General features: G+C 31.8%; 3 long non-coding RNA genes across 6 annotated transcripts; all 3 read right to left on the bottom strand.

The window, feature by feature from the left end:
- Positions 1-284: 284 nt before the first annotated feature.
- LOC143083555 (uncharacterized) lies at positions 285-13,735 on the bottom strand. Of its 4 annotated transcripts, none has more exons than XR_012980779.1 (3): positions 13,636-13,735; positions 2,080-4,183; positions 285-1,448 (listed from the first exon to the last, which is right to left on the bottom strand). It is a non-coding gene; the product is annotated as an uncharacterized LOC143083555 (long non-coding RNA). The 4 variants fall into 4 exon arrangements; XR_012980780.1 differs by lacking the exon at positions 13,636-13,735 and adding an exon at positions 12,943-13,083; XR_012980778.1 differs by lacking the exon at positions 13,636-13,735 and adding an exon at positions 12,461-12,579.
- A 2,459-nt stretch (positions 13,736-16,194) lies between these two features.
- On the bottom strand, positions 16,195-18,997 carry LOC143083558 (uncharacterized). Its single transcript, XR_012980785.1, has 2 exons — positions 18,209-18,997; positions 16,195-17,867 (listed from the first exon to the last, which is right to left on the bottom strand). It is a non-coding gene; the product is annotated as an uncharacterized LOC143083558 (long non-coding RNA).
- Positions 18,998-19,604: 607 nt separating this feature from the next.
- Positions 19,605-24,862, bottom strand: LOC143083557 (uncharacterized). The gene is made up of 3 exons (XR_012980784.1): positions 24,657-24,862; positions 20,799-22,895; positions 19,605-20,189 (listed from the first exon to the last, which is right to left on the bottom strand). It is a non-coding gene; the product is annotated as an uncharacterized LOC143083557 (long non-coding RNA).
- Between the last annotated feature and the right edge of the window lie 718 nt (positions 24,863-25,580).

The raw sequence follows: 25,580 nt of genomic DNA, 5'->3' as shown, positions 1-25,580 counted from the left end.
AAACACAAAATACATATTCACCAGTTAATGACTATCAATGAAATAGTATTATTAACTACCAATCTGAAACAAAGTACTTGTTTAAGTAGTCTTTTTCCGTATATTTTTGAATATGAAGTAACAATCTGACAAAAACAGAAAAATCCAGATGGCTGCATGCACTCTGTGCGATGATTTAGTTCAATACAATAAAACCTGTTTAGAGTTTGTTTACTAATTTATTTTCTGGTTTAGCCAGACGCTAATGTGATTAACATTTTTGAAATAAATACACATAAACAGCATGTCTTTGGTATCTGTTTTAATTATATATTCAAAAGCAGGCATAGCTAAAGACTCAAAATTATGCAATTCACGTGTCTTGCAGCATGCAGATTGTAACAAAAATAACAGTTTTTGGAGAAGCTCCGCCTTATTTTGAGAAATCTGAAAGCAAATTGAAATAAAACCCCAATAACCCACAATATTTATTTTGATTTTAGATTGTTTGGAAGTCAAATTCGAACTAAACAAAAAATACTACACTCTCCACCAGTGAATATGACCAAACAAATAACCATATATTTATGTCATTTAGTTTTGCATATACAATTAATAAATATCCTGTCTGCTGTCTTAGCGGTCGACTGTTCATGTTGTAAGATGATAAAATTAGCTGAACTAAGTTGAATAATGGTTGTCAAAAAAAAAAATTAACAAGCCGCATATCATGGTTCGAAAAATTTCTACAATTAACCTTTTGGACATGAGCAATTTCTTATTATATAAGTAAGCAATGAAAAAATAGATGCAAATGAATCATTTGATGATTAGAAGATTTCCTGTAAACAATAGTATTGAAAGCAAGCGTCTATTACTATTAACTTTAAGATTCAATCAGGAAAATTACACACACCTTCTCATTGACTACATATGCAGATCACATTAAAAGATTTCAAAACATGAGAATACACATATGAATAATACCTCTTGAAAAACAATTGATTTCTTTTCATAACCCAAAAAATCATTTACATTGCGCATCAAAAAAAGCAAAGGAACAGCACAATCGGTGCCCTTCTTCAAATCAAAATCACAATGACGCCTTCATAATTCCTAATATTAGAAATGGAGCGAACATATGATTGTGTCTCCAATCAATCAGTTTTCAATTAAAGCCAACTTCAAATGTTGAATTTCGAAAGGAATCTTCATTTCATCAGTGAAATCAAAGTACGATACATGTGTATCATCTATCTCTGACGGCACATCACACTTTTCAAGTAAAATGATCAATAAGAAGTCCGATCTTTTCTGTTGTGTTTCTGTAATTATCTGTTTCAACAGACACCATTCTCTTGTCAGAAAGTCTTTGGAAAGAACTAGTATGCTTTTCCGACTTTTCTTTATACCTTCAATGGAAGTCTCCAGTAACGATGAACAGGAGTCATAATCAATACCAGGAAAACCTAAAACGAATTACAAATATTTTAACAACAAGCTCACTTAATAAATATATTCGTTTGTTTCTTTTCTAAATTTTGTTAATCAATAAAGATGTGTTTGGATATATTCTAAATATTCTAGTCATTTGTTTTTTTTTCATTTACTCAAAGAATAAATTATTTATATATCACACTAGTATGGTTTTCCTGACGGCAAATAATTCAGTGATTTTACGGCATATAATTTTGTGATATAACAGCAAAACTTTAGGGATTTTTCGTAAAGTAAATGAACATGGCTTGAAAGGAAGGAATCACAAAAAAACACATATAAGGCACATTGCTAAGAGACAGAAATTGTGGTTAAAAGCATATAGTATATGTACTAATCAAACACTTGATCGGGTGTCAATTTGCAAACAGGGATGATATGTATGGCTACCTATATACGGCATTTAATATATACCATGTATCACGACTGCAACCGCACAGCCAAATGGACACTGTGTGTGTAATATTTTTGTTTACTAGAAAAGAATCCATGTTTCTAGACCAAAAACAGCTTGGTGAGGGTAAAAATAGTTTTTTGTAAAAAACCTTTGTGATTTGAATGGAAATTAAATATACGCTCGATAACATAATATTGTATTGCTACCTGTAAATATCATGTCGCTATCGACCATTTGTGTGCTCAGCTGATGTTTAAGAAAGCATTGAATCCAACCAGCATTAGCTCCACTCGTGATTATACAGAAATCATATTTCCAGTTTTGTTGAATATCCACAGGTTCAGTCTCCATTTGAACACGTTGATACACAATTTCCGGTTTTACAACATATTCTACGACTTCAGTAGCAGATATTATGAACCGACTGACACATTTTTGGTCAACTTTTGAGACTCCTTTCTTGATTAAACTAGCTTTTAAACTCTCCGCTATTTCAACCTGCTCTGCCGTGAGTGGGAATGTTTGCAAGAAAATCAAAAAATTTGAAAGACTTCCTAGATATTCATCCCCATGAACTTTTGGTACTACTTTCTGAAGGAATTCTACGTCCTTTCGTTTTTTAGCTATATATGTTAACGCATGAATCAGCTCGTCATACATATTTGATTCATCTCCCAATCTCAAAATTGAAAATATTAATTGTTGTATATTTCCATTTCCGAACTTAAAATTTGACATCATGAATGCTCTCTTATGCCATTCTGATGAGGTTCTAAATTCTCCTAAATCAAAATAAATTGCCCCAAATGTAAATGCTGTGAAATAATTTTGACCCTTTGCGTTAAAGCACTGGTTAAGGTAATCTAAGGCTGCATGTAAGTACTCCTTGTTGGAAACGGCTTCTGGTCCATAAAGGTAAAATTTCGGAAATTTAGCAAGTCTTTGACAAATTTCAGCGACGTTACAAACATCCTTTGCGTTCAAATTTAGCCTTATTGAAGTTTTTCCGTCCTCCAACGCCTTCTTTAATACATTTTCACTTCTACCAAGAGAAACGCTTTTCAAAGAGGAGATTTCTAAATAGACTTTCATTCTGGTGGAAAAATCAAACCGGCGCAGGCAAGGGTTTTGTGATATGGAAGACGATAATTGTCTCTCGGATTTTTCAAGATATTCGATGTTTTTAGTCGTACCGAACTTGTACAATAACCAAAGACTAATTCCCTCTCGACTAAGAACAACCTCATCATAGGACAATTCCTTATTAGCACATTGAAAAGAAGACAGCGGAGTACTTAGAATGGCTTGAAATTGTTTGTCATTTTCATATGAGCTGTAACTTGGAAAGGCGTCAGAGGGTTTATGTGTGGAAATAAGAATATGGCCAATATACGCATATGAACGAGCTCTATAAATAGTGAAGCATTCGTTTTCTTTTGGTAAGTTCTCAAGTATTGACCAGAACAGATTTACAGCTGTCTCACTTATGGATGTTGTGCCGCTGGTGGCCACTTGAATATCAGGCATTCTGCTGCAAGCCATTGCATAGTAAAATTTCCAAATGTAATATTTATCCTTCGGATACGAAGTTTTTGAGAGATATTGCAACCCTTTTTCGAACAATTCCACACTCGATTTTTTGTCAAAAAAACTGTCATTTGTTTTACAGTTTAGTGCTTGAAACATCAGTCGTCGTGCATCCAGTGTGTAATTTGAGGCTTGACAAAGAAAATCTTTTTTTTCTCCTATAGCTGTACTTTGTTCAACTTTAATTAGTTGTACAGATTCTAGTAACCTTTGCTGTGCTTCAATGCCACTTCCGGTGTAATCTTCAAACAAAGCAGCATAACCTTGTTCAAGGACACTTATAGCCTTTTCCATTATGTCATTCGGATCGCTGCTTTTCAATATTGTATCCATTCTCTCTTCTATGATCGCAGCCTTTTCTGGTAAGTTGCTGTGTCTATTTAATACTGCAAGGTCAGCTAATGTATTTAAATGATTTTCGTTGTGCCTCATCTTACGTTCAAGATTTTCAATATTGTTCGCTTTGTGTCTACGTTTTGGAGATGAACTATCCACTTCAATAAGCATTAACTCAACAACATCATGAACTATTGGATGTTCTTTTTCTTTTGCATTGTGTAACGCTTTTTTTCGATTATCGATCCACGCTTGATTTGATGTATGCAACATATTTAATTTCATATTGATTAAACCGGGACACATGTCGGTCAATTCTGGTTTCCATGTCTCCATTCCGTTTCCGTTTCAGTTATTAGAAGCAGCAGCTTGTAAAAAGTATTCCTTCTGCCAAAAAAAAATATGCAAGTATTAAAAATATTGTATCAAATTAAAAATGAATGGAAATTCCACTAAATTTTAGTATCTTACTGAGGAGGTTAAAACACGTTTGAAGGCCAATTCATCAATTTAAATGTTACATTCGATGTCGTTGAATTGTTTGAACTTCACATATCACTGTTGACTAGCGAATGATGGTAACTGAAATCACCCCGATCCAAATATTGCGGAGGGGAATCCCGGTAAGATCTTTCCCTCTTAATTACTTTGTTTTTACAAAATGTGGCTAACATCACTCAGCCGTCGTTTGGTTATTAACATTTGCAAGGAGTCTGGTAAATATTGACATTAAACAGTTGTCCATTACTGAGAAAATTAAACACAATAAAAATGCGTTGATGACGATGGATGATTGTAACTAAACAATTGGAGGGTGGTAACTGACGATTAAAATAGTTTGGAGATGATGGTAACTTTTATGTACATGTATCATGATGTTTTGTTTCAGTCATACAGTGTTTAACATCACTATACATGAAATAATGCACAATAACCCATCTTAATTGAAACTATTATATAGGAGTATAGACCAATACTAACGCAAGAGACAGAAATGTGTTGAGGAAACAATTTAAAATAATTTATTACCGAATTGAACAAAGCAATAAGACGACGGAGCACCTGATTTCACTCACGGCTTTTATTGGAGTCGTGTTGTTTCTTTTTTATTATATATAACTGTTGATGTAAATGTCCTTTGGTTTTGTGAGTCTTTATTTACTCCTTGGTTTTGATTGTTATTGTCTTTTAAATGAAACTTTCTTTCATGCAACAATTTTACAAACAGTGTTGTAACTTTATATCCGCATCTTCTTCTTTACCACTAATCAGAACAAAATGAAACTCTCTCAGGTTATTAGTTATATGAAGCTTTTTTGCACCACCTATTTTGTTTTTGTTCAAAATCATTTGTTGGGGTTGTTATTGGAAAAACATGGACGTTGCCATTGCCTTAAAATAGGAAGTGCCCATATTGTATCCGCAACTCCTTTTAAACCGCTTATTATAATTTTATGAAACTTTCTCAGATTCTTAATGATATGCTGTCATTATGCACCTCCTTTTTTGTTTTGTTCAAAATGAGTATTTTAGTTTTTATTTTGAAAAAAAAAATGAATCCGCCTCTGATACCGATACGTAGCATTCAACTGTTGGTCATAACCAAAGGTCTGAAGAATTTGAAATCAAGTGGACTTAGCATTTTCTCGAATGAAATGATAAAATAAAGCCAAACGGATTGTATTCTTCTAATAAAAAAATCTTTAATTAAGTATTTGTAAGTAGTATTTACCCAAAGTTATAGGACTAAGGACCAGGCCTTAATCACCCCCTACACCAGTCTGGCTCTAAACATGATCCAGCCGACTACTGCGGCATAACCACTGTAGATAAAATAGGCAAGTTAATCAATTTATTCATAAATAACAGGTTGACAATTTTTTTTTTTATCTAGAGATACAATTTCGAAGCCTCTGTATGCATGCTTTGTATATTTCAAGCGTGCATTTGATTCAGTTCCTCACACTTTTTTAATCAACCTAAATGTATAGGTGTTGGAACAAAGTTTTATGACAGCCTGTGTAAAAATATACCAACACAGGACAAACCAAATATGGGAAAAAACAAGGGGTTATCTTAGACCTTGTCTCTTTAACATATATCTAAATGATTTGCCAACCTATTTTGACCAAACAAGTCACCCAATAAATCCTATTAAACACAGATCCCCTATACATTGTTATAAATTTTAATGTATGCTGATTATGTAGTTCTTTTATCATCATTATAGCAAGGACTTCAAAATTGTGTTTACAAATTAAATACATTTGATTATTAAATGACAGTAAACACCAATACCAAATCTTGTATTGTAACAAACCAGGAAGACAAACAAATATTCTCAGGGAAGCAGATTTTAGAATGTGTACAGTACGTCACATACTTCGGAATAGATTTTATTTCAGAATCTGGGAGCTTCCAAATAGCGACGAACTTTTTAACAAAGGAATGAAATCTTATTTCAAATGATTGGTTAATGAAATTATCTATTATAACTAATAGAGGATGAAAGACGTAACGTAATCTAAGTTAAGGGTGAAGGGCCCATATATCACGGCTAAATTGTACTTAGTTTGTCGTTTGTCGTTTTATATAACATGCATAACTTTTAGGCAAGTTACCATCATCCAAGAAATCAGTTACCACGATCTTTCAAAAATAACATAAACAGTTACCATCATCAACGTACTTTTTTCACTTTATATTTTCTAAGTAACGGACAACTGATTAAGGTTGATATTTAACAGTCTCATTGCAAATATTAATAACCAAACGACGGCTGATCAGGGTAACTGCAGTTACCATAATCCGCTTGTCAACAGTGCAGATGTACAATAGAAGAAAGATCCGACGTAGGTCGATATTCAAATAAAGACAACAATAGAATACCGCTGTTGAAAAGTCATAAATCGATTAAGAGAAAACACATCCGGGATTCGAACTAAAATCGAGGGAAGGGAAATACATCAATAATAACAGGAAAACTACGAATTATCAGAACAAGGAAGTGCATCACAAGCATGAATGCAACATACATATAGTACGGTGACCAAGTAAGGAAAAGTCGCTTATTTAAGGAGTTTAATCGTCATTCGGACTATACGGCTATAAATCACAATATTGGTAGTTCAAAGGTTACACTTCACATTTTGACTTGTCGTCAAAAAATCGTACGGTGCAATTTTTATAAAATGGGCTTTGAAGTTCGTTCCCTTATTTTAAAGAAAAAATACTTTTAAAAGATTTCAGGCCTACATTCTTAAAGTACATTCGTGATATGCTTTTTGTTATTATATACATTGTTGTTACACCTTATTTTAATAATTTCAAACAAAGTTTAGCAAAATTAATCCGTTATTGAAGTGTTTTTGTAAATATTGAACACTACGAGTATTTATCATTTAATTAATAGAGTACGTTTCAATTCATTTCATTATATTTTTTTTTTTCGCAAAATGTAAAATAATCAACATTTATATGATATTTTAAACCTTTATTAAACAACAATTTCAAAATCCTTTATCTCAGAAGCATTATTTTGACTTTTGCATTGAAACAAAATATACACTACAAAACGAAGAAACAGGTTTTCCTCTTGAAATTCGACTTTCCAAAATTACTGTGCCGGACCGATACTATAATTTTAATCTATTATAATAAATGATATTTCGTATCACAAAGATTTTTCATGGCTAAAATTTGTTAAATTCGATCTTTTTTGTTAGTTCATGGTCATATTTCGTGTTGGTTGTCGTGTTTTTATGTATTTTTTAAAAGATTTCTTATTTTCGTATGTTTACAAAATGGTTTATTTGATATGTTTTTTTTTTCTTTTTATTTATTTCAAAAATTAAGAACCAAGTCAGAATTTGGACATGTAGTTATCTGGAAAAGGTTTGAATTAGGAAGTCCTGTACGATTAGATCCTGGTAGTTAATAGCTATTAAAGGATTATAATTCACTACCCCAGACGCGCGTTTCGTCTACATAAGAATCATCAGTGATGCTCAGATCAAAATTGTTATAAAGCCAAACAAGTACAAAGTTGAAGAGTATTGAGGACCAAAATTCCAAAAAGTTGTGCCTAATACGGCTAAGGTAATCTATTCCTGGGATAGGAAAATCCTTAGTTTTTTTAATATTTCAAAGTTTTGTAACAGGAAATTTATAAAAATGACCATATAAAAAAGGCAACACATGTGTTTTAATTTTGAAAAGTGTATCGTGTGCAAGAGAAGAAGTACTGAATCACTTCCTTTACTGTTAAGAGTACACGTTACTTTTTAAGTTCTGTTGAAAGACTTAATGATGGAATCTGCCAGCAATATGTTGAAGCGTATGGGTCTTTTGTTGAAATTCATGATTTAGTGAACCAATTCGATTCTGATATCTTTTTGCACTTTCCCTACCACCCTTTGGCCCATCACTCACAACTTACACCAGTCTGAGAGGTGGTATCGCATTGCTTTTTAAAAATGTATTGATGATAACAAAAAAGTAAACAAATTGGTGACCTTGCAGCTGACTATTATAAAAATGTGATCCTATGCTTTTCTCTAGCGTACAAAGTAGCAGACATTTTTTTACCGCTACGATAGGAAAAACTCAACAAAGTTGTCTGCTGAAAAGGAAAGCCGCACAAAGACTACAGCTTCCACCAAATTGTATCAGATTATTGAAGGGAGAAGGATTCCTGACTGGAAGAAGTTTTTTTCTGTTAAAGAAAATCAACAGGCTCTCCGTAATTTCTTTGGTAGTTTTTCTTCTTCAAAACTATGACAAATCTCTTTCTACCTTATAGTGGGTTTTACTTAGCCGGAACGTTTATAAATCACAAATTGTAGAAGTTATTTCAGACAATAATGTTAATTGTAAATGACTGTCGTAACTTGGTTAGCACTCAACAAGGGCCAATACTCGTATGGTAATTAATGCCTTATACTTTGACATTAAGTTAACAGAAATATGAAAGAGCGACAGAATAATCATTCGGACCTCTGATACCGGTGTGACTGTACTACAAACAGATGACACATGCATGCGAGTTGTAGGTGCAGATGGGGAACATTAGCAGTATAAAAAATAGTTAAATATTTTCCCATTCACCAACTATGTGCTTGCTTTTCCCCAACTGTAACATCTAGAAATTGACAATGAGGGTCGGTTGAAAACAAAAATTTACGACAAAAGAGATGATTTCAGCTTTCCAAGTGAGCTTTCCATTTCTAAGTAGAAACATTCCATCAGCACCTGCATACGGGGTATATATCTCCCAATTGATACGATATTCCCGTGCTTGCATTTCCTATCATGATTTTCATGATAAGTTATTAAACCAAGGGTTCCAAATGGTTAAGTTGAAATCATCCCTTCGTAAATTTTACGGACGCCATCACGAGTTGGTTGACCGTTATGGAATAACCGTTTCACAAATGATATCGGAAATGTTCCTTACTTCGTAAATACAATCCTCTTCCCTTTCATGAATGTAACCTACCGAATTAAACTATTTACCGGATTTGTAATAATATAAGCAACACGACGGATGCCACATGTGGGACAGGACCTGCTTAGCCTTCCGAAGCACCTGAGATCACCCCCAGTTTTTGGTGGGGTTAGTGTTGCTAATTCTTTAGTCTTCAATGTTGTGTCATGTGTTCTATTGTTTGTCTGTTTGTCTTCTTTCCTTTTTAGCCAGAGGTTGACAGTTAATTTCGATTTATGAGTTTGACTGTCCCTCTGGTATCTTTCGTCCCTCTTTTACATGCATGAGCTTTTGCAAAATAAACGTTCGGTATAGAAGGCTTTAATTGAAAACCACATTTATCATTTATTGCTGAGGTTGGATGTCACCCGGCAAGGTAACTACTGTAACTTTAACGGAATTTGTATTGATCTTGTATAATAGAACAAGTGTTTGAAAAACGCCAATTTTCAGAATTAATCAATCACTAAGTAATAAGTTCCTTTTTCTTTTTACATTTTCGAGATAATTCAAAATCAATTGATTAAAATTTAACACAAAATGCTGCTGATATCTTTCAATTTTGAAAATATAGAAAGAAAAAAAGAAAACAATTTGTTGATCTTTGACCTTAATTTATGCAAAACTGTTACCACATTTCTTTTTGACGACATCGATATTCCAAAAGTACTCATTTTTCCGAATCCAATGATATATAATATAGCCATATAGTATGTTTGACGATTAAATTTAAAAAATATTGGGTCTGGTCACCGTACTAATATACATGGACTATTAGATAACAATTGCTCATTTCATGACCTGGTACAGGACATTTCAAGAAGAAAAAAATGGAGAGTTAAACATGGTTTTGTGGTTATGCTAATTTTAAAACTCATAAAAAAAAAATTTATATTAAAAAAGAAAGAGAGGGATTAAAAGTATATCATTATGCATAATTATCTGATTTACAGTTTATCACATTTTCAGTTTAATAGCTTATTCTTTAGCTATTAAACATTCAACATTAACAATACGTAAAATACATGATTGAAATAACATACACAATGTTAAAATCCTCAAATCAATATGAAGTGCTTCACATATTCAATAATTTATGTTATCAATTATTAGACCAAAGTATATATAACCTCTTATCTGACACACCGTACTTTATATACGTTCTAAAAGGAAGTAGTAAATCGACAATTGAAAGGCGGCGTTGTTAATCCTTATCTATTTATGACTAGATTTAGAATTTTCGGAAAATGCAAATCACTTTTCTTTTAATTTATAATACATTTACGTCGTTGACATCTTCATCAAAACAGGGTTTATCAATTTATTTTGGTCGAAAGGGACTAAAAAAACCATTAACACAGAGATTAAATCAACAAAGAAAAAAACTGCTTATATATTTGTCCTAATCGATGGTATATTATCCCCTATAGAAAGAGCGTATGTGTTGATACAAATTATCATTTACATGGTAATACCAAAATAAAGAATTGTTTGACATACACAAGACTTTTTCCCGAGCAATTTAATATTTACGATATATTTTGCAACGTTTTCTTTTATTTGGGCCCACCATGCATCATCTAATTTAGCAAGCTATAAAACCAAGTTTAGTCTTGTACTGTCTTCATATAGAAAGGCATGTATCAAGTCAAGACTATGACGACTATGACGATTTTGCCATTTTATAAAGATATTTCCGTTTTGAATTTCCTAAATTGTCGGGTTTTCTTTGTTACATGTATTTTACTTTTCAAAAAATTAATTTGGGCTTACATTTTGAAAACTACGGAAAACAGTTAGCATTCAGTAAATTTATGGAATTTAGCTATACACAAAATTAACTATAATATATTTTCATCTTCAACACTAATTTTGCTTAACATTTTGAAAAATATTATAATTTGACTAAAATGTTCGTATGCGTTTTGTGTTTTAACTCAAGCTATTATGACTTTTTAACAGCGGCATTGCACCAAATAATATGAAAAGCGGGGTTTTTTTTTTTTCGTTAATTGTCCTACTAGCAAACCAAGTTTTTGGTGATAATGTTTTCCCAATGTTCTAGTATTAACACATTTGAGAATATTCTTTTTTTTTAATTTCTTTACAGTAAAAGTACAAATTTGCCTCAAGTATATCTTCAGAAAATATATTTTAATGCAAACCAAAATTTATTAGGAAATAAAAGTTCAACACAAATATCACTAAAAAAGGGTAATACGGTATAATAAGCGTCAATACCAAGCAAGGCTTATCGTCTAAGTTGTTCTTTGTCCTTCTGAATTTTTTATCTGACAAATAAATGTTGATACAAGTGGATTAACAAAAATATATAGCTAGTTTTCCAGTTAGTTATCCAGGACATGCTATATACTTCAAACATTAGGAAAATGTCATATGTAAAAGACAGTCACATATACTGTGATATATTGGAACGCATACGTCGAAAATTAGCTTTAATTGTCGTTCATAAAAAGACATTGTGTCAAGCAACAGCTAGTTTAACTATACATTACTATTACAAAATAAAGTACTGCTGGTGATTCATTTCTATTCGTTGGATACCAATTTTAAAGAATTTCGTGGGAACAGGGGAACAACAAATTTGAATGATCAACGAAATACAAATTTTCTAAAGGTATGAATGCAGACTTTGCCAAAGCCACGAAATTCAATATCCACGAAGTTTTCCTCACACTACGAAAATTGGTATCCACGAAAATAAATGAATCAACAGTAGGTACAATCAGTTGGAAAGTGAAGCAATCGTTACTATGCAGATAGCTTCACGGGCGTTCATACAACAACTTGTTTGCCAACATGTAATATGGTCATTGCTACTATGTACAGTTAAAGACATTTAAACCGTAATATTAATATAATACTTTACGCTTAATTACTATAAACTTAATCTTATTCAGTTTTGTATTGAATAAGAATAAACGAAAACAAATATCAGTAGCATTCACATACCTAGTCATACATTCCTAAAGGGACAGGACAATGAAAACTGTCAACTGATTTGTTTCATAAATAGGTGTTCAATATGTTTTATTTTCAAACTTTTATGATTAGCATGATTAACTGTTGATCATATTTTCATTAAAATAGCTAAAATCTTACAAATGTTGCATATTGGACATTAACCAAACGTAAAATAATTGATAAACAGAACTTACGTAACGTTTATTTCCACAAATCAATATGCAGCACTTTAAAAAGTTTGTCTTATATGTTACAAATTATCAGGCCAAAGTATATATACACCTATAAACTGACTCACCACAATTTATATACGTCGTAGAGGGAAATACTAAATCAACAGAAGGAAGCCGGCGTTTTTAGACCTTATCTATTTATGACTTCACTTTGCATTGTCGGAAAATCTGCATTATCTTTTTTTTATTTATAAAACGTCGGTAACGGGAAATCAGGGTTTGTTAATTTCTTTGGATTATAATGAGCTTAAAAATAAACTCATAAACACGCAGATTAAATCTGCAAATACACCACTGCTGGTAGAGTTCCCTAAATTAATGGAACTATCAGCGAAGAAGTGAGAACTTATGTGTTGATATTAAGTATCAGTGACATGATCATACTAACATTTTGAATTGTTTTACATACACAAGACTTTCTCTCCAATAAAAATATTACTAACGATTGATTTGGTTACATTTTCTTTCATTTGGGGCCGCCATGCAACTTCAAATTTAGCCAGCTATATAGCCAAGTGTAATCCTTAATCTTCTACATATCGAAAGGCCAGTAATAAGTCAGGACTATGACAGTTGTGTGACATATTTAAAAAAAGAGAGGCAAAAAAACAGCGAAGAGATATTCACACTAAATACGACGAAAATATCTGTAATTGTGTTTAGTATAAAACATTGTGTCAAGTAATTGCAACAGTTGGAGAAACTAAAGATTAAGATTAACAGTTAAGCTATTGTTGCAATGCAAATGGCTTCACAGGCAATGACAACAAACGTGTTTGTCAAAATGTTTGATTGCTATTGATACAAAGTACAGGTAAAGACCACCAAAGCATGATATTTTTTTTATAAACCGAACGCATTATTTCAAAATACTAAATAAATGACATATGTGTTATAAATAATAATAAGTACATACCAATATTAGTATTATTTACAAACTTGTTAGCGTTTCGTTATGGTACAAGACCATGGAAAATGTTCAACTGATATGTTTTAAAAATCAAAGTCCAATATAATTTTTTTTCAAACTTCTATCATTACCCGTTGCTCATTTTTTTCATTTGTATAGCTTATATCTTTAGCTTTTACACATTCAACATTAACAAAACGTAAAATAATTGATAAACAGAACTTACGTAACGTTTAATTGCACACATCAATATACAACACTCTACAAAATTAGTCTAACATGTTACCAATTAACAGACCAAAGTATATCTACACCTCTTATCTGACTCACCACAATATATACACGTAGTAGAGGGAAATATAAATCAACAGTATAAAACTGGCGTTTTAAGTTCTTATCTATTCATGACTACACTTTGTATTTTCGGAAAATCTTAATTACTTTCATTGTAATTCATAAAACGACGTTGATTAATTTGTGTTCAATATTTTTTGGTTTACATGTATTTTTGAAATGAAACCATTAACACGCAGATTAAATAAGAAAGGTGCCAGGGAGGGAACTAATAAATCAACATTAAAAAATCGGCGTTTATAGTCCTTATCTATGTATGGCGTTCATTATCACTGAACTAGTATATATTTGTTTAGGGGCCAGTTGAAGGACGCCTCCGGTTGCGGAAATTTCTCGCTACATTGAAGACCTGTTGGTGACCTTCTGCTGTTGTTTTTTTTTTTCTATGGTCGGGTTGTTGTCTCTTTGGCACATTCCTCATTTCCATTCTCAATTTTATGATTAGACTTTGTATTTTCGGATATTTTTTTTTAATTTAATAAACAACGTTTATTAATTTATGGAAACAGGGTTTGTCAATACCTTTGGGCTTACATGTTTTTAAAAAAAAAACCATTAACACGCAGATTAAATCAGAAGGATGCCACTGCTGGTAGAGTTTTCCTATCCGATGCTATCACCCAGTAGTCAGAACTTGTGTTGACATGAAATATCATTGACATGATCTAACTAAAATTTTAAATTGTTCGACAAATATATAACAGACTTTCTTTCCCAAGAATAGATAACCTTCAAATTGTTTTGCAAAATCCTCCGGCATTTTCATTCCGCACTTCATTTTCAAAATGTATATGACTGTGGTACATGTAAGCCAGAAAACCATATTGAATCTTTAATTCTCAATATAAGGTAATGCCCGTATTAATCAGGATTCTGAGAGATATTTTCTTTTTTAGCTTACACTTTGAAAATTTAAATGAACAATAATGTTACAGTAAAGAAATGGAATTAAATACATACGAAGAGTGTAATTGCAACTTATACACTAAGCTTTTTTTTATTTGGTAGAAACAAACATTTCGCCTAGTCTCTACATATGCATTTGCCGTTTACGATTTTTGCATTTTATGAAAGAAAACTTATGTCTCGACAGAATTATAAGACTATCATTTTCAACAAATAATATGAAAAGTTTATTTTCAATATTTATTGTCAACTAATAGCAAACAGCATTTTTATTTAATTTAATTAATTGTTTTGCGGGATTAATCGTAGTTTTCAAAGTGAAAGCCAAAATGAATTAGGAAAAAATAAAATAACAAAAATAAGGAACATCAAAAGAAAGGCAAAATGTGATTTCCTTTATAAAATGTCAAAATGAATCATTGAACCACATCAAACAAACAGAAAACAACTGACATGCATGTAATCCTTTCATTCTTTTTTTTAATTAATTTCCTTTTTTGGATGGGGGCGGGAGGGGAGCGTCATTGAATATTTACAAATGTGCATTTGAGAAATACAAGTTAGTTTGTTGTAGTTTTGCATTGTATTTACCTTTTTTTACATGCAAAAGAAAAGTAAGGAAAGATTTTAGAGCGCTTGATGAAGATTGTACATTTACTCTTAAATATCTTTTTTTATAATTCAGACGTTTGAGATTTTAATCGAATTTAATTGTATTGTCCTTAAAACGGTATATGATTTACATTGCATATGCATTTCGAAACGGAATGTAGAAGTGACCATGATGACATAAAAAAATAAGAAAGAAAGAAAAATCAATGTAACACTAGACAGAAAACTACCAAATTGAACAACACAGACAGCACGTTTATTGAATTCATAGACAATATTTGAATCTGTCTTCACGCTTTAGATATGCCTTGTAAGTTCCTCATTTTTCATTGGATTATCATATGGTTGTCCAAAGTTTGTGGAAACGTAAAAACAACGTAAAGAAGTAAAACAATGTAACCATTGTGATCTTGTTGATGCACGAAATAATCATTTTTGTTAACAGTCATTAAAGACAGAAAGGAATATTTCAAATGACTATTATATCAATTCTATCACGTTTTTTGCACCATGATGACAACTGACCATGATGTTTCGTTGGTGATGCTTGTGGAGAAACGTATTTAAACATCCAGAGCTTATTAGAAAAATAAAAAGTTAATAAAACCAGAAAGAACAAATTGTTTAGCCAAAGTCGGGTAAATAATCAATTAGTTGGCTCAATATGTTGAAACGATGAAAAATAATATATTATTGGTGATGCTTGAGGACAAACGTCTTAAAAAACCTAAACTTGCTGAAAATTGAAGTGTTTGAAACCGTAAAGGAAACTCATGATAGATAGATTCGGGCAAACAATCGCAAAGTTAATTAAATATGTTGTAAATATTGTCCTCGTTATACAGATAAGCACAGGCTTGTTACAAAACACAGATGGTTGCAGTTTTGGTAAATGTTCAAGAAATACACAATGTATATCACGTGAAGTTCAATGTTATGAATTTGATTTCCAGAAAGCAACAACCTACTTTCATGTCTGTACGTTGTTATCATAAACTAGTGTTCGAATTACGTATCTATGTTAAGTGTTAATAATGATAACATGTTGATATATGGTTTTTATCTTATATAAATAACATTAATACAAATGCGTTGTCAAAAATTGACATGTACTTCATGCAGTACTGATAATAAAACACCTGAAATAAACACAAAAGGTTATGTCATGACTTTAATGTAATGCAAATCAAGGTTTAACCAATATTTCAAACGATAAGGGGACATTTATCTATCTAATCATACAAAAGTTGCATAGCTTTTATTGATTTATTTTAGCTATATAAACAATATATTACGTCGTTTATTTATCAAGGACACAAATTGGTTACTATGTTCGTTCTGAAGGAGGAAAAGATACAGATTATGGTTGAACATGTAAAATACAGTGGTTTCATTTTCCACTCCATTATATTTCATGTATTCAAATATTTGAAATTGGTTAAACTTGTACGACATTTTATTTACTACATGTAAGTAACGAAAACATATTTTTCTCGTTTGAATTTTTTTTTATTGGTTATTATGTACCTTTTATAGCTGCTTATGCGATATATGCTTTGCGCACTTTTGAAGGCCTTACGGTGACCTTTATCTGTTAATTTTTGTGTTATTTGATCGTTTGTGGAAAGTTGTCTCATTGGCAATCATACCACATCTTCTTTTTTATGAAACAAAGAAATAGGAATAAAAACAGTTACTTTAACAATGTTGAAAGATATTTGGACTACAATCTGTCACATTATGTTTGAAAGTTCTAATTTCCTACTTTTACTATTCATAATTCACATTTGAGTATTTTGTTTTAATCTAACTATTTTGGATTTCATAATTTTCGTAATATATAATCTATTCATTTTTATATTTTGTTGCTTTACTAGTTAACTTGATATAAAACTTGAACGTACAACAAATTAAATCTTCACATGCTGATTTTTACGACTAGCTAGTGTATACATATCTTTTACTTCGACCAGTCAATAGAACTTTTTTCTTAAAACCTTTGATACCCAAAAACTTTAATTTCTTAAGATTAAAAGTCACATCAACATATTTTAGTTTTAATTGATACTATCATTTTGTTTTTAATTTAAAAAACAAGAACATTATTTGAATATTTTAATTACTTGAAATAAAGTGATCCTTAAGCAAGGATAAAACATGACCGAAAGGTGATGTAAAATATAGCTTAAAATTCACTTTTTGTTCTGTGCAATTAACTGTCCCTCTGGTATCTTTCGCCCCTCTTTTACATTGAGCAAGTTCAAATGTAATTGCATTACTTTTATCACACATGTCAAAGATTGATTTGGTGGCAGTCACCAAACAATATATGATATGCATAATGACGGGTTAGATCTTCAATTAAAACCTTTGGTTTAACAATCAAGATTTGCTTGACATCAAATAAGCTTGATGTACGGTATTGCTTACCATAAATGAAAAAAAAAGACCGAAAGAACAGGCCAAATCTAACATAGATTGCACTTTTTGTTCAGTGGAATTTATATTTATATTTAATTTAACTATATGTATCGCACCCGTCAGGTTATAACTTTGTGGCAGTCATTAACAAACTTAGTACTTAACCTTTGATAAGCATAATGACGGGTAAGAGCCGCCATTTAAACCCTTGGCGAGTTTAACAATCAAGATTGGCTTGAAATCAAATGAGCTTGATGTACGGTTTTGCATACCATCAACGAAAGAAGCCGGAAAGAAAAGGTCAAATATAGTAAAATTAACATATTTTGTTCGATGGAATCTCATTAACATTTTTAGCCATGGCGTTGTCAGTTTGTTTTAGATTTATGAGTTTGACTGTTCCTTTGGTATCTTTCGTCCCTCTTTTAAGATATAATTTCATCACATGTATCACACACGTCAGAGATTAACTTAGTAGCAGTCGTAAAAACAACTCGGGACTAAACCTATGATAAGCATAATGACTGGTTAATACAGTACTCTTGTTTATTTATGACTTTTTCTGTACCAAATATACATTGACTGCCTGGTTTGAGTCTTTAAAAAGACGCTAATTAATCATTAATTACTAAACATTCCCACACGGCTTGTAACTTTTTGTCCTATTTAATTGTTGTGTTTTTAATCACGTAACAATTATGATCTGTTATCAATAAAAAAGTTAATATACGTGTGTTTTCCCCCTTATTATCATCCTATTCACAAGAGTTTTTATAACGTGAATGAAAGCAGTTACATGTAACAATGTAATAATGAACAAAACCAATAATCTGTATACAACAATATGAGGCCCGTTATAAAAAAAAATGAATCAATCTTTAAAAAAAAAGCTAACGATCTGATATATTATATTAATTTACCCGAAACTGTTGTTTATGGATAGACGATCGTTATGGATTGTTTTTATTCATTTTCTATATCTTTTCATAAATGTCCCGATATATCTGTAACCATACACCCGTTTCTCTAATGAAAAAGCTTTGGTCGCTGTCTTTCGATCGGATTCCACTAGATTGAGTGTCGTAGATGAAGCAGGAAAACCACATACGGCCTGGCTTTCCATTCTAGTTTTAAAAAACACAGTTTTTGGAAAGTAGAATAAGGTGATGTCATAAACAGTTGTTTTTTTATGAAATTTACACACACACATATATATACATATATAGTCATGTTTTATTCCACAAATGTTTGAAAACCAGCGTATTCGTAAAATAATTGACTTTGCGTTTACTAATATCAGTATTTGTCGCTAGTAAATGGAAACTCATATTAATAAGATGAAAATAACTGACAACGTCATGGCTAAAAATAAAAGAGACATACAAACAAACAAAAAAAAAACCAAACAACAGTACATAAAACACAAAATAGAAAACTAACGACTGAGCAACACAAACCACATCAACAACTTTTGGGTCAAGTTAAGTATTATATGTACATATGCTACTATAAAGTCCTTGTATTACATTGAATTATACACTGTCAATGAATTTCTAGATGCGACTTTAGAAAACCAAACGTCCTTAATGCACCAACAAAATTGTAGATAAAAGTACAACACGATAAAAAATATTGCAATAAACCTGTCCTAGTTCTTGACATAGTTATATTAGATAAATTTGTAAAACATCAGGTAAAGGATTCACGTTACGGTTTATCGTCATATAATAGTCGTTTTTATCAATTTTAATGGATATAATTTAATTATAATAATTGATAAAAGACCATCTAGTATCGTCCGTTGTTGATATGTTTTTGTTTGTTTATATTCATATTAAAAGTTCAATTCATCTTTCTCTCAAAGTTAAAATGAAAATTCAATCCGACTAAAAATGAAACATGTGAAATGTACGGCGACAAATTTTATTCAAATCATACTACAAAGAAGATTCGAACTTTATTCCGATACAATAGATTGATTGTATGACTTATTGACTGTGATGAATACTATGATAGATAAATAATTGTATACATACTAAAATGTGTGGTATATTCAACTTCTCATATATAAATTCAAGTCACTAGCGTAGTTATAGACGTTAAAGAATCAAAACAATTGCTTGTATAATGTAGGATATAATAAATGCAAACATTGAATCACAATCGACATCAGTCATTAAACTGAAAGCAAAGCCAGTTTCAAATTATGAATTTCCATAGGGATGTTCTTCTCGTCAGTGAAATCAAAGCACATTAAATGTTCAGAATCTATTTCTGGTGGCACATCACAATTCTCCAGTAAAATAGCTCATAGAATAACCTGTCTTCTCTGTAGCGTTTCTGTTATTATTGACTTCAGTACGTTCCATTCTCTGTTCATAAACTCATTTGAAAGAACCAGTATGACCTTTTGACTTTTATTGATGCCGTTAATGGTTGTCTCCAATAACGTCGAACAGGATTCATAATTGATAACGTCAGGACAAGCTAAAACGAGTAGCAAATACACAAATAAGTATCAAACATTCATTAGATGGTATCGGAAATGTTCCTTATGTCGGAACTAAGCTTTGCTATGTAATTGTGTTTGCTTATAGTGACTTTCCCTACATTAGATTACTCAATGATCAATATGTTAGTTTAACTGCTTTACAAGATACATCCTGACTAAGCTTTGACTTGACAGAGAGGTATGACCATCTGCTCCCTGTTATTGTATTTCAAGAATGCGTATATAACAAAATGACAAAGTAAATCTGACTAGTTTACTTAAAATTAGTTTTACCGTTTGGTGGTTTGATCATACCTATGAATCACAATAACCCTTTCAGAAAAAAACAAAAATATTTTTTTAATTAAAATTTCAAATAATATATATAGTTATCAAAGGTACCAGGATTTTAATGTAATACGACAGACGCGTTTCGTATACATAAAACACATCAGTGACGTTCAAATCAAGATGTTTAGAAAACCAAACAAGTTCAAAGTTCAAGAGCGTTGAGGACCCAAGATTTCAAAAAATAAGCCAAATAAAAAAAAAAAAAAATATGCTATTGATTTTAAACATTTGAATTTAATTAAGTTTTAATATACCTGTAAATGTCTTATCATTATAAAGCATGTTAGTGCTCAACTGCTGCTGAAGAAAACATTCAATCCAACCGGAATTTTCATAACTCATGATAGCGAAAAAGTCATAATCAAAGTCCAGGTGATCACTCGCTGGCTCAATTACTGGGTGAGGGAAGCTTAAGGTTCTCCATTCATATTCTATGTTTCTTGTAGACGGTGTGAACTGGTATTTTCTAAACTGTCGGACTGAAATAAGGGTTCTCTTTGATAAAACATTCCTCAGATACTCTGCTATTTCAACCTGTTTTGTTGTTAGCGGACATGTTTTTAAAAAGTCAAGAAATCTCAAAAGCTTGCCAAGATATTCCTTCCACATACTGTTTGGTACTAAAGTATTAATAAATTCTAAATCTTGCAGTTTGCTTGCAATAAATGTTAATGCATTGATAAACTCTATATAAACAGATTTAGACTCTTCTAATCTCAGAATACAAAGGCACAATTTTTTTACATTACTAATTGCACGTTTGTAATCTGAGAGCAGAAATGCTCTTTTATGCCATTCTAGGGCGGTTCGAAATTTTCCCATGTCAAAATGAATAGTTCCAATTGCGAATGCTTGGGTATACGTTTGACCCTTTGCGCAGATATATTGATTGAGGTAATCAAGAGCTATATGAAGGTACTCTTTGTTTGTTACAGCTTTTGGTCCGCATAGGAAGCATTTCGGAAATTTCGCAAGTCGTTGACAAATTTCAGCAACTTTACATACATCCTTTCCTTTCAAATTTACAAGTATTGCTGCTTTTCCGTCTTCCAATGCCTTCTGTAAAAAATCATATCTACTCACATTAGAAATATTTTTCAAGATTGACATTTCAAAGTAGACGTTCATTCGTACGGAAAAGTTGAGACGGTCCATACGAGAGTTTAGTGATAGTGATAAGGATAGTGCTATGTCCGCCTCAGTAAGATATTTAAGTTTTTGATTTTCCGTTGTGTCACGTCTAAACTTACACAAAAAGAGTAAGCTTTTTCCTTTACGATTAAGAACAATCTCATCGCGTGCATGTTCATCATTTGCATAATCAAAAGCAGACAGCGGATCATTCATAAGTACTTGGAATCTTTCATCATTTGATAATGCACTACGCTTTAAATCTCCCTGTTTGACTTCCTTGCGGGTCACAAGTCTGTGACCAATGCAAGCATATGCACGTGCCCTATAGACGGCATAGTTTTTATCATCTTTAAGTAAATTTCCAAGAACTGACAGATACAATTCACATGCTGTGATATCGTTAGTACTTGAAATGAGCGTCACACTATTGCAAGCTCGTGCAAAATAATATTTCCATATGTAAACATGTTCTTGGGGATATGCAGTATTTTCAAGGTGGTCTATCCCTTTTTTGAACAGCATCATGCTTGATTTTTTTCCATAACAAACATCGTCTTTAATTTTACAGTTGAGTGAACGATACACCATTTGTTGTGCAATGATTGTGTGTTTCGAGGCCTGGCAAAGAAGGTCGTGTTTCTTCCCAACAGATATATGCTTTTCTAACTGCATACGTTGCAAGGAATCAGCCAATTTGTGCTGAGCTTCAAATTCGTTTTGGGATAATTCGTCACACAAGACAGCATAACCTTGTTCAAGAACGCACACTGCTTTTTCTTTAATATCATTTGGATCATTGCTTTTCAATATTGCATTAGTTGTCTCATATAGCGCCACAGCTTTGTCTTCTGCATTTATAGTTCTGTACAATACTGCAAGGTCAGCTAATGTATTCAAGTGCTTTGGGTTTGTTTTGATATTTTGTTCAAGTTTTTCAATATTTTGAGCTATGCGCCGGCGGTTTTGTAATGGATTATCCAGTAATGTTAACATTAAATCAATAGCAGCATGAACTATTTGATGTTCTTCCTGTTTTGCAGCAAGTAAAGCTATTTTTTTATGTTCAATTTGCACATGGTCTGCAATGTACATCAAGTTTAATTTCATCGAGAAAAGACCAGGATTTATATCTTTAAATTCGGGTTCTACTCCATGTTTCCCTATTTCATGTTTCGAATTTCTTTTAGGGATAGACATTTTTTATAAAACTATTATATCTGTAAAAAAAGAATCTGTTATTCTAAAAATCAAAAGAGACAACAGTAGCTTTCTGTTAATAAACTGTACACATCTTGCTGCAGTTATGAGTTGTGGATGACCAATTACAAGGTGTCAATCACATAACTTTATAAACTTGGTTATATAAAGTGTTGAAAACAATGAGGATACAAACATCTGTTTTATTGTTTACGAGTACAGTAGCTGCATGTGCAGATAAGAACTTATCTATTCGATATTTATCGATTAAACTCTGGTGATTTTTAAATAATGTTAAGCCCAGTAGTCGACATTTCGGTGTTGACATGAATATCAATAATGTGGTCATTTTTATAAATTTCCTGTTTACAAAACTTTGAATTTTTCGAAAAACTAAGGATTTTCTTATTCCAGGCATAGATTACCTTAGCCGTATTTGGCACAACTTTTTGGAATTTTGGATCCCCAATGCTCTTCAACTTTGTACATGTTTGGCTTTATCAATATTTCGATTTGAGCGTCACTGATGAGTCTTATGTAGACGAAACGCGCGTCTGGCGTACTAAATTATAATCCTGGTACTTTTGATAACTATTTAAACCACTGGGTCGATGCCACTGCTGGTGGACGTTTCGTCCCCGAGGGTATCACCAGCCCAGTAGTCGACATTTCGGTGTTGACATGAATATCAATAATGTGGTCATTTTTATAAATTTCCTGTTTACAAAACTTTGAATTTTTCGAAAAACTAAGGATTTTCTTATTCCAGGCATAGATTACCTTAGCCGTATTTGGCACAACTTTTGGGAATTTTGTATCTTCAATGCTCTTCAACTTTGTACATGTTTGGCTTTATCAATATTTCGATTTGAGCGTCACTGATGAGTCTTATGTAGACGAAACGCGCGTCTGGCGTACTAAATTATAATCCTGGTACTTTTAATAACTATTTAAACCACTGGGTCGATGCCACTGCTGGTGGACGTTTCGTCCCCGAGGGTATCACCAGCCCAGTAGTCGACATTTCGGTGTTGACATGAATATCAATAATGTGGTCATTTTAATAAATTTCCTGTTTACAAAACTTTGAATTTTTCGAAAAACTAAGGATTTTCTTATTCCAGGCATAGATTACCTTAGCCGTATTTGGAACAACTTTTTGGAATTTTATATCCTCAATGCTCTTCAACTTTGTACATGTTTGGCTTTATCAATATTTCGATTTGAGCGTCACTGATGAGTCTTATGTAGACGAAACGCGCGTCTGGCGTACTAAATTATAATCCTGGTACTTTTGATAACTATTTAACTAGTTCTATTTCAACAAATTATATCACAAAAAGATAAAGAGTGTTTTTTTTAATTTGAATTTGAATTTGGTTTTGCAATACTTTTTTCCTTGTGTATATAAATAAGACCCAGTTAAAAACCATCGAATAACTTAAAATCTAATACATCTTGTGTATACGATTAAGTGCAAGACCATAAATTTATTGACCAGCAGCGGCATCGACCAAGTGGTTGTAAATAAACGCATCATAGATACCAGGTTCAAAATCATGTTATTGCACCGGACGCGCGTTTTGTATATAAAACAATATGGCGTTCAAATCCAAAAAAGTTAAAATACTTAGTAAATTACTACGAAGTAAGACACATCAGTGACGATCAAATCAAAATGGTAAGCTGATTATAGCTTAAGTTTAATCAACTTAGATGTATATAATTATGTTGTTCAATATACTTTTACACGACTTATAACTGTGTTATTATGAACTTACCAGTGCTTACACCATGATGAATCAGTTATTTCAATTGATATTTCAGCAGCACTTTGATGAGAATACTAGTAACAGATACAGTTCCAACAAGCCCATCGATATATATTTGAATACTGGATGTTTGCCTTTTATACTGATACAACACAACTATTTTTGAGGATCAAAGATTGAATTTCAGTTTGGGCATTTCCAAATATGATATCTGTTCTTGAATATTTATTTGTATTTTTAGAAAATGTGATGCACTTGATAGTATATTTATCCTTTTAGTCACCTGATGCCGATAAAAAGATATAAACATGTGTACTTTATTTTTATTGACAAACACTAGATATCAAGGTTGGTTTGTTTAGATTACACGCATTTTCACTATTTTGCTATACCTCCATATGAATTTTGGATAAATAAATATGATAATCTATGGACTTTTCAAATGTCCGCACACAAATCATTGCTAAAGTGGGACGTCCGTTTCGTTGATTGGATGTATACAGAAGCAGCCACGTCAAGTAGGAATTGTGATGTTTAAGTCAATGCTTTATAAAGGAAGAACAATGAAGAAAGCTAGTCGTCTTGTAGATTTAAACATCATTGAAACATCTAACTAAGGACTTGTGAATGGTTTATTGTAAGCAATAAACATCCTCTATCCAACATATCACCAACTTTTCCAATAAGATTCCCTACATAGATATACGAATATTTGTGAGTGTAAATGTGGTCATTGCTTAAAAATATTTGCAATATCACCCAATGAACGTTCATAATTCATACATTAATATATAAGTTTACATTGGTCACGTATTGAACACAAGAAAGAAGCACAAATACACATAAAAACAGTAATATTGCTATTCTACTAAACAACGCATATTATAAAATTGAGAATGGAAATGGGGAATATTTCAATTATACAGACAAAAG

Source organism: Mytilus galloprovincialis, chromosome 7 (genome assembly GCF_965363235.1).
Source record: "Mytilus galloprovincialis chromosome 7, xbMytGall1.hap1.1, whole genome shotgun sequence".
NCBI lineage: Eukaryota > Metazoa > Mollusca > Bivalvia > Mytilida > Mytilidae > Mytilus > Mytilus galloprovincialis.
Note: the sequence above shows the minus strand (reverse complement) of the source record. Positions and strands in the feature narration are given on the sequence as shown.